Source organism: Eublepharis macularius, chromosome 12 (assembly GCF_028583425.1).
Source record: "Eublepharis macularius isolate TG4126 chromosome 12, MPM_Emac_v1.0, whole genome shotgun sequence".
Lineage (NCBI taxonomy): Eukaryota > Metazoa > Chordata > Lepidosauria > Squamata > Eublepharidae > Eublepharis > Eublepharis macularius.
The window spans coordinates 16,512,869-16,522,567 of NC_072801.1; positions in this window are offsets into that span (position 1 = coordinate 16,512,869).

Consider the following 9,699-nt stretch of genomic DNA (forward strand, 5'->3'; position numbering starts at 1 on the left):
ATAAGTGGGGGTGGGGTGTGGGGAGCAGGGGCGGGCATCCCCCACCCCCCGCCGGGGGTCTGGCATCCCTACGCCCAATCCTTGGCATTTGCATTCACATTCCATTCATGCCTCACTCTCCTGAGCAGAACTTGGCAACGCTTTGCTCAGCTGGCTAGAACTCTAATGAGAATAAAGGCGCATCAGATTCAAGGGGCTTATGATCTTTATATCATAAGCTGCTATTAAAGATGGCGGAGGCCAGGGTCAACTGCACACATACCCTCTCAGTACTCTAACCCCAAAGCAATCAGAGAGCAGATAACTAAATGGGTTGCACTTACCTTTAACTGTTGTTCATCTTGGTCTCCGTGCAGGCATACATTGAGAACTGCTCTCGAAACAGGATTTTAGAGTTCTGAGCAGGCAACCTCTCCCCCTCAGACCGCTCCAGAGTGGTTTTTCTTGCTGAAATGGTCACATGACTAAGAGGGGGTCACCCACCTTTCCCCCTCAGTTCTCCTGTGCTGCCGCAAACCCTCCAACTAATTAATTTCAGAGAGCTCACAGTGGGGCAAGAGGGGGGGGGGGAGATGTGCCTGCATGAAGACCTAGATGAACAACAGGTACAGGTAAGTGCAAGCCTGTTTTCACCTACGGTCTTCAGTGCAGTCCCACATTAGGACACTAGCAAGCCACTCACCAAGGAGGCGGGGCAATGCTCGCACCTGAAGAGCGGTTGCAGGACTGCTCGGCCAAGTGCTGTTTCTCTTCTAGAGTTGGCATCAACTGCGTAATGCATGAAAAAGGTATCTGTGGACTCCCATATCGCTACTTGACAGATGTCAGCCAGCGGCACTCCCTGAAGAAATGCTGCGGAGGTCGCTTGTGCTCTTGTTGACTGAGCGTGGAGATTAAATGGACAAGGGACTAGTGCCGATTTATAACAAAATTTAATGGCAATTACTGGCCACCTGGATATTATCTGGGCCAACACAGCTTTGCCTTTATTGGGGCCAGAATGACAAACAAAGAATGTGGAGTCCTTTCTAAAAGATTGAGTTCTGTCCATATAAAATCAAATTGTTCTTCTAACATCCAAAGTGTGCAGAGGGTATTCATGTGGAGATGAAGGGTTGGGAAAAAACAGCGGGAGGATTACGTTCTAAGAAACATTAAGTTTTGATACCACTTTGGGTAGGAACTGCAAGCTAGGATGCATCGCCATCCTATCCGAGTACACTTGTACAGGGGCGGCGCCAGGGTTTCTGGTGCCTGCAGCTGCCCCTACATGCACGTGATGTGTGTGCGCGTGCCCCCCAGACTGCATGATGACATCACTGTGTGATGACATCACCACGCAGCAAGCCGGCTCCATTGGCCGGCAGGTGGCTGGGACGGCGTGCAGAGGCTGTCTGCGCTCCCATTCGGGCTTGGCGGTTGGCTGGGGAGGTTCTGCATGCCGCCCCAGACGCCTGCCGTGCCTGGCCCATGGCTGCTGCGCCTGGCCGAGGGCGTGTGGTGGTGGTGGTGGCGGTAGCTGGCCCGCTGCAGGAGCTGCGGGCCAGGCACGCCAGCTCCTTGGCGCATGCCTCCGCCCCCAGCACCCCCTCCAGTGCCTCCTTCGGCGCCTCAGCACCCGCGGCGTCCACCTCACTGCCTCAATGGTGGCGCCGGCCCTGTACTTGTAGAAAGGGCGGCTCTATTTGTAAGGCCCGAAGCTCGCTAACTCTCCTGGCTGCAGTAACAGCCAGTAGAACAGCTATTTTAGAAGAAAGGAGAGGTAAGGGGCATGTTGTGAATGATTCAAAGGGCTTCAACATCAGTCTCGCTAGAACTAGAGACAGAGACCATTGCAGCATCATAGGGGCTCTTGGAGGATGCAAGTTATATAATCTCTTCAAAAACAACTTTGATAGATAATGCGAAAATATCCTCATCTATACCAGAAAGGAAGGCAGAAACAGCAGCTAAATGGATTTTAGTAGATGAAGAAGCCAATCTAGGAGTGTGTTTGAAATATTAAATAATGAAAGACATTAGATGAAGAACAGGGGGTCAGGGGGGGCAATCCCTTTAGTATCAGCCCAAAGCACAAATTTGTTCCATTTGAAGCTATAGGACCTTCTTGTGGAGGCCCTGCAGGAATTAAGCAGAACATTAGCCACCTCCTCAGAAAACAGCAACCCTAATGTTTGAGGTACCATGCTGTCAGGCGCAGCGCGCCTAGGTCATGGTGCAACATCTGGTCGACGTGAAGTAAATCTGGTGCCAACGGTAAGTGCCCCTGGCCGGGCACTTGAGAGCATGGAATCAGGGCTGATATGGCCAGAATGGGTCTATGAGGTGTCCGGGGTCTGAGCCCCAGCCCCCAGACTTGACAAGAGGGAACAGCAGGTCAACCGGGCTGACGGGCAAACAGAGGGGGCAGCCAGCAGCCAGCAGGTCAACTGGTCAGCCAGCTGACAGCAGGTCAACCGGTCAGCCAGCAGACAGTAGGTCAACCGGTCTGACTGGCAAGCAGAGGGGGCAGCCGGGGGACAGCAGGTCATCCCCTCCCACGGGCAAATGGAGCCAGAACCTGCCGGCGCCAGGGGCAAGGGGCAAAGGCCCAGGGCCTCAGGAGTCAGGGGGAGACAGAGAGAAGCCAGCGAGTCCCACTCCCCTGGGGAAGGAAAGGGGACTAAGCAAGGCAGAAGGGGGCAAGGGCAGAGGGATTGGGGGCCCAGCAGTCACCCACCCAAAGACCTTACCTAAGGAGGAGAAGCAGCAGCAGCCCCAACAGCCCAAAGCCACACCCCAGCTAGAAAATAGTAGCCTGGCCCAGGAGTTGCCAAAAGCCAAGCCACTCCAGGTGGGGCTATTGGAGGCACTCTGCAGGAAGCCCTGGGCAACAAGCCAAGGAGCCGCAGCTGGACCCACCTTCAGCCATCAGCTCAGCCAGGGAGGCCGAGCTGCTAGCCAGGGGACTGCAGCTGGACAGGCCTTCAGCAATCAGCCAAGGCAGGGAGGCTGGGCAGCCAGGGAACAAGGCACAGCTGGTGCTGGTCATTGGGGCCAGATCAGCTACCCCAGCTGCAACTGCTTGGTGCAGCCCAAGACCGGGCTGGAAGAGGGGTGGGACAGTAGAAGGAAGCCCTATAAAAGCTGGCTGGGAAGAGCCCTGGGGGGTGGATGTGAGTAAGGAGTGATAATGTGGAGTGAGAGCGGTGCAATGCAAGAGTGGAGGTTTGGAGGAGAGTTCTGGAAGGAGGGGATGAAGAAGGACACAGGGGGCAAGCAGTTCAGGTTGAGCAGGCCAGCGAGTGGACTGAGAGGGAGTCTGGGTGAGGTATACCGCCCCTCCTTTCACAGAGCAGGGTCCTGCAGCATCCCTGGCCCCCCTATGACGTCAGGAGCAGACCGCCCAGTGCCACGCCCAGCGGCAGCGGCAGCAAGCCCTGACATGAGGATGCACTCAGTCCGATCTGCCTGAATCTTTCTTATTACCCCGTGGAGCATTGGAACCCAGAGAAATGCATAAAACAACACTCCTGTCCACTGTATCCAGGGCTCATTTTGAGGGGGAATGTGCAGGAACGCAGTTCCAGCAGTTCCCCAAAGAGGTCACATGTCAGGTGGCCCTGCCCACTGGATCAGAGGCCAGATCGGGCCTCTGACAGGTGGTGGATCACTCTCCCACTCAGCAGCAGCCCGATCCTGACCATTTTGGGCCCCTTTTCAGCCATTTTCAGCCCCTTTTGCCACTTTGGGCCCAATTTCGGCCTTGAATGGCCAGGATTGGGTCCAAAACAGCCAGGATAGGTGAAACCAGGGGGTGTGGCATATGCAAATCAGTTATGCCAATGACACACTTCAGGCAATGGCAAGGAGTGTGGCATATGCTAATGAGGTATGCTAATGAGTTATGCTAATAAGTTCCTCCAGCTCTTTTTCTACGAAATGACCCCTGACTGTATCTGAATTGCATCCCCTAACAAAGCTTTCTCCTCCCCCCTGCTCCTTAAGCAGAAGCGGGAGGGCCTTCGTATTGTCTTGAGTGGCAAAAAGATCGATTTTGGGGGGACCCCACTGCTGAAACGTTTGGTGGGGATACTTGTCTGCAATGACCCACTCATGGTGGGAACTGCCACAAGCCAATTTGCTCTGGAGTTGTGGGATCCTGCAATATGTAGAGCATGCAGTGTAACACAATGAGCTATGGCTCATTCCCATAGGCAGGTAGCTTTTGCACACAGTGCCGCCCTGTTTATATGTAATACAGCTGTTGTATTGTCTGTTAAGACCTGGATTTGCTTTTGGGATACCATATCTGCAAGAGAATTAAGTGCATAATAAACAGCTCATAATTCAAGTAGATTGATATGACATGACTTCTCATCCTCAGACCAAATACCATTGACAGAAAAAGTATCACAATGACCTTCCAAGGAAAAATCCGTATTAAGAGTTATGTTGTGATGGAAAATACCAAAGGAAACTCCCCGTGCAAGCTTATTAGGTTCCAACCACCAGATCAGGGACCCTAACACCTCTCTTGGAATTGAGTATTTCGTCTGGGACAAATGGCAACTGAGGTCAAACCACCTAAGAAATCAAAGCTGCAAAGGTCTCATCTTAAGATGAGCGAAAGGGACAACTGCTCTGGTAGAAGCCACAAGTCCTAATAAAACCTGAATAGATTGTGCAGTCTGAAACCTATTAGATAAGAAGCTCTGCACCAAGGCTGTTAGCCGAATAATCCTGTCATCAGGTAAGAAGGCTTTATTGGTTTCAGAATCCAAAATTGCTCCAACAAACTGTATGGTACGGGTAGGGGCCAAACTAGATTTCTTTGTATATACTACTAATCCCAAAGCTTCAGATGTGGACAATATAAGGGTGATATACTCGTGAAGAGCATATGTATTGTTATCTGCCCTGGGCCCGCTCGCAGGGAGGGCGGAATAGAAATTTGAAATAAATAAAATAATAATAATAAGAATCTCAGGAGACTGAGCAGTGATTAACCAGTCATCAAGATATGGGTAAATAGAGCAGCTCAACTGTTTAAGGTGAGCAACCACTAATGGAATACTGTATGGTGCTGTAGCCAAACCAAAAGGTAAGGCAGTATACTGGAAAACAAAACAAAGATACCTCTGGACACCCTGGTGTATTGAAAAAAAGTAAGTGTCCTATAAATACCTATGGGACCGCCTCCCTCCCTATGTTCCTCCATGGCAGTTTCACTCATCCGAACAGGGTCTCCTGCAGGTGCCACTTTGCACATGGGTGAAATCAACAGCAGCCCGTACACGGGCTTTCTCTGTGGTGGCCCCTACCCTGTGGAATGACCTGCCTGAGGAGGTCAGGACGAGAGCCCCCACTCTCCTGGCTTTCCACAATCGATGCAAAACTGAATTATTCAAAAAGGCTTTTTACTCAGATAGGAGGGCGGTATTGTAGGGAAAGAGTCTCAGATGCAGGGCTCATTTTGAGGGGGAACACGCAGGAACACAGTTCCGGCAGTTCCCCAAAGAGGTCACATGTCAGGTGGCCCCACCCACCTGACTCTCGGCCATTTTGGGCCCGTTTCTGCCTGTATTGGGGCCAAAATGGCCTGGATTGGGGCTCTGACAGGTAGCGGATCACTCTCCCACTCAGCAGTGACCCGATCCTGACCATTTTGGGCCCCTTTTCGGCAATTTTCATCTCCTTTTTGTCATTTTGGGCCCAATTTCAGCCCTGAATGCCAGGATTGGGTCAAAACAGCCAGGATAGGTGATGTCAGGGGGTGTGGCATATGCAAATCAGTCATGCTAATGACACACTTCCGGTGATGGCAAGGGGCGTGGCATATGCTAATGAGTTATGCTAATGAGTTCCTCCAGCTCTTTTTCTATGAAATGACCCCTGCTCAGATGCTTCGCTAATGAGTTAGGGACCATAGACTTCATCCCTATGTTGCCTTACCTACTGTTGCTTTAAATATGTACTCCTATGAGCTACTTGTGCTTCACATTGTCTTATGTTCTGTTTCAGCATTTCTTCAACTCTGTATTGGATTCTTGCTAATGCTAAGTCTTTGTAAACTTGTATTTATTTACCCTATCGCATTATGGAAATGTCCTTGATATTGACTGTACTAATCTCACGCTGTGTAATTTGTCTTGAGTCTCAGTGAGAAAGGCGGACTATAAATGACATAAATAATTTTTTTTAAAAATCAAGGACCGCAAACCAGGAATCATGGGAGACCATATTTATGTTATGTACCAGGAAAAAAGGGGGGGAGCCAAAGTGGTGGTCAGCCTCTGTAACTTCCTGAAGTGCCCCTTTACCCAACAAAGACTGAATTTCTCTTGCAATTGCGGGAGAGTATTATTGGGAGCCTGCAAAGGCCAACAAGCAGGGCTTTTTTTCAGCTGGAACTCGGTGGAACGGAGTTCCGGAACCTCTTGAAAATGGTCACATGGCCAGTGGCCCCGCCCCCTGATCTCCAGACAGAGGGGAGTTTAGATTGCCCTCTGTGCCGCTGGAGATCAGGGGGCGGGGCCACCAGCCATGTGACCATTTTCTCCCCTCCGTCTGGAGATCAGGGGGCGGGGCCACCAGCCATGTGACCATTTTCTCCAAGGGCAACCCACTCAGTTCCACCACTTCTTTCCCCAGAAACAAAGCCCTGCAAACAAGTAAGAGGCAGTGTGTGAAACTATAGCCTATAACCAAGTTTAATTATGGAAAGAACCCAATTATCTGTAGAAATATTCTGCCAAGTGGCAACAAACTGCAACAATTTGTTCTTGCAAAAGCAGGAAGTATAGGGAGGTCTAGTCAGAACTGGGTCTTTTGACCCTGGGCGGGCTCCTTAGAGGACCGATGGGCTGGCTTGGGTTGTCCTACAACTTTATTTTTGACTGGGACTGAACTGAATAAGGAGCCCAATAGGATGGATACTGCGGTTGGTATGGGTGGTATCTGTAGGCCCTGTAATCTTTTTTGGGCGGATAATCACATCTTACACTGTAGGTCGAGGCAAGATGCCGTAAGATTTGCCTGTGCGTCTATTTTTTTTTCTTTTTAGAGAGAGAGTCGTCCTTTTTCTTTGAAAACAATGAAGTGCCTTTGAAAGACAGGTCTTTTATTTTATTTCGAGTTTTGAACAGGAGGGCAGTGGAGCGCAGCCATGCATGTCTGTGTAAGACCATAGATGTATTCCGGTCCCTGGTAGAATCATCCAAACATGTCTGCTTGCACTAATCTGCTGTTTAGAAAGGATTATTGCCTCATCCTGCATCAGCCAGGGGCTTCTTGTCCTCAGGTGAAGCGTTCATATAGGAAGACATTTTCTGCCAAAGAAAAATCATTCATAAAAACTAAGAAGTTAGCCATTTTAAGATTAAGGACAGAGATGAGATGCGATTTCCTCTCCACAGCATTCATTTTTTTCCCCCTTCTCAATCAGCCAGGGTGAAGAGGCTGCCTTGCTGATGCTTGGTCTGTAGTTCCCAGGGCTTTTTTTCAGGTGGAACGGAGTTCCGGCACCTCTTGAAAATGGTCACATGGCTGGTGGCCCCACCCCCTGATCTCCAGACAGAGAGACGTTTAGATTGCCCTCCACACTGCTGGGCGGCACAGAGGGCAATCTAAACTCCCCTCTGTCTGGAGATCAGGGGGACCAGCCATGTGACCATTTTCGCAGAGGGCGATTTAAACTTTTAAAAACTTCCCTCTTGTTCCAGCTGACCTAAAGTGATGTCATTGGTCTTGGGAGCGTGTGCACACTTTGCGCATGCGCATGTGGTACCAGGGGCACCACCTCCCACCAAGAGGTGCCCCTGTGCTGGCAACCCCCCGAGTTCCACCACCTCTTTTCCCAGAAAAAAAGCCCTGGTAGTTCCTCTACAATAAGTGATGAGGCAGGTGGATGAATAAACAGGAAGAGGCATTGATCTTGCTTTACCTTGTAAAGCACTTTCCTGTTCTTGGTGGCTGCTGGAACAGATGCAGGCTTCTGGCATTAACTCTCTATAAACTCTACAAATCCCTCAATCATAAGAAAAGCCACTGTAACAGGGACATCAGAGAAGATGTGCTGTAGAATACTGTCTCTTGATTTCTGTTGTGAAGTAGGGACATCTGTGTTCAGAGACTTTGCCATATGTAGTATTTGCTCAGTGTACGGCTTATAATCAACATTTGTTGAATTATTGAGTCACCCACAATTCCCTCAGGAGTAGGATTCAAAATGAAGCTAGGACGATGCTCATAACTGACCAATTCGACCTCTGATTCTGATTCAGGTCTGTGTCCTGAGGCATTAGGGCAGGGAGGAGGAACCCATCTCGGTTCTGCAGACTGGCGTTTCTTCTTCGGATCCAAAGGAGCCAAGGTTGGAGCTGAGTAAGAGCATGTCAGGTAAAACTCACCCCAGTCAGGTGCATAATTCGGTGGTGGATAGTGCGGATACCACGGAGCTGAATGGTACTGGTGTTGTGGTCACCCCAAAAAACATACATGAGACTCCCGGGGGTGGAAAGCCTCAATCTGCACCTCATCTCCGTGATTCTGAGGAGGCAGAATATGATTGCCTGCTTACAGCCAAAGGCACAGGTGACTCCACCATCGGATCCGGTACACAGGTCAGTTCTGGATGAACAGTCGGTTGACTAGCCCTACATCGAGGTTTTTCCACTTTCTTTGGAAGATACTAACTGTATCCTTGACAGTAGCAAAATACTGTTTTTTGGTCATAAACAAGCAGAAGTTTTTAACAAAAGGAGAGATTGAAGATAGTTTTATTTTTCAGGATTTATTATCTGCAGAGTATGATAATAGTTTTAACTAAATCTGTTTTCCCTTTCTTTTTATGTAGATAGGAACTATGGTTTGTTTATGTGATCTTTTTCTTGCTGGTCATTTGACTGTAATAATAAATTTGAAATTTGAAATTTCCACTTTCTTTGACCTGTCTTTGTGTGTGTGTGGAAGGTTCAACTGAGCGCTCAGAACCAGGGACCTAGAATTTCTGCTCCAGGATCCAGATGAAGCGTTCTCTACGGTGAACAAGTTGTAAGCAGACCGAGTCAACATCAAGATCTCTTGGGACCAAGAGTGCTATTTGTGTCAGCTTCATGGGGAATCCATTGGATTTGATGATACAACAGTAGGCATTGGATTCAAGCGGGTCATGATTCCAGGGAGGGTTCATTTGCCGACGGGTTCGAGTGCTCTGCTGGGGCAGATTTCTTTGGGGCCTGGCTTATGGCACTAGACAGGGCTTTCTCCCACAGCATAGCTTTCAGTTTGGAAGCTGAATCTCCCCTTGCTTTAGATGTAGACACTTGGCAATTTTTGCATTGTTTGACTACAAAGCCTTCACCCAACCATATAAGGCATAAAGAAAGGCTATCCATTTTTGCTATCTTGGTCCCACACTCCTCACATTTTTGAACAAAGACTTGTCCACCATAATGCCAGTCGAAGTTTTACGAAAAGGTACAGGCACGACTCACCAATGCAACAGTAGATAAACGAGGCCGCAGTAGTGAAGAACAAACTTTAACTTTTAAACTCTAAAAACCTTAATTACAACTACAACTAACTATACTACTATAACTACTATACTACAAGTTATCAGTGAGAGCCCTTGCAGCTGACTCACAAACCCTCTTTCAGACTCTCCGATTAAAATTCCAAATGGACTCCAAACAACTTCTTTTCCCTGTGCACTAACTT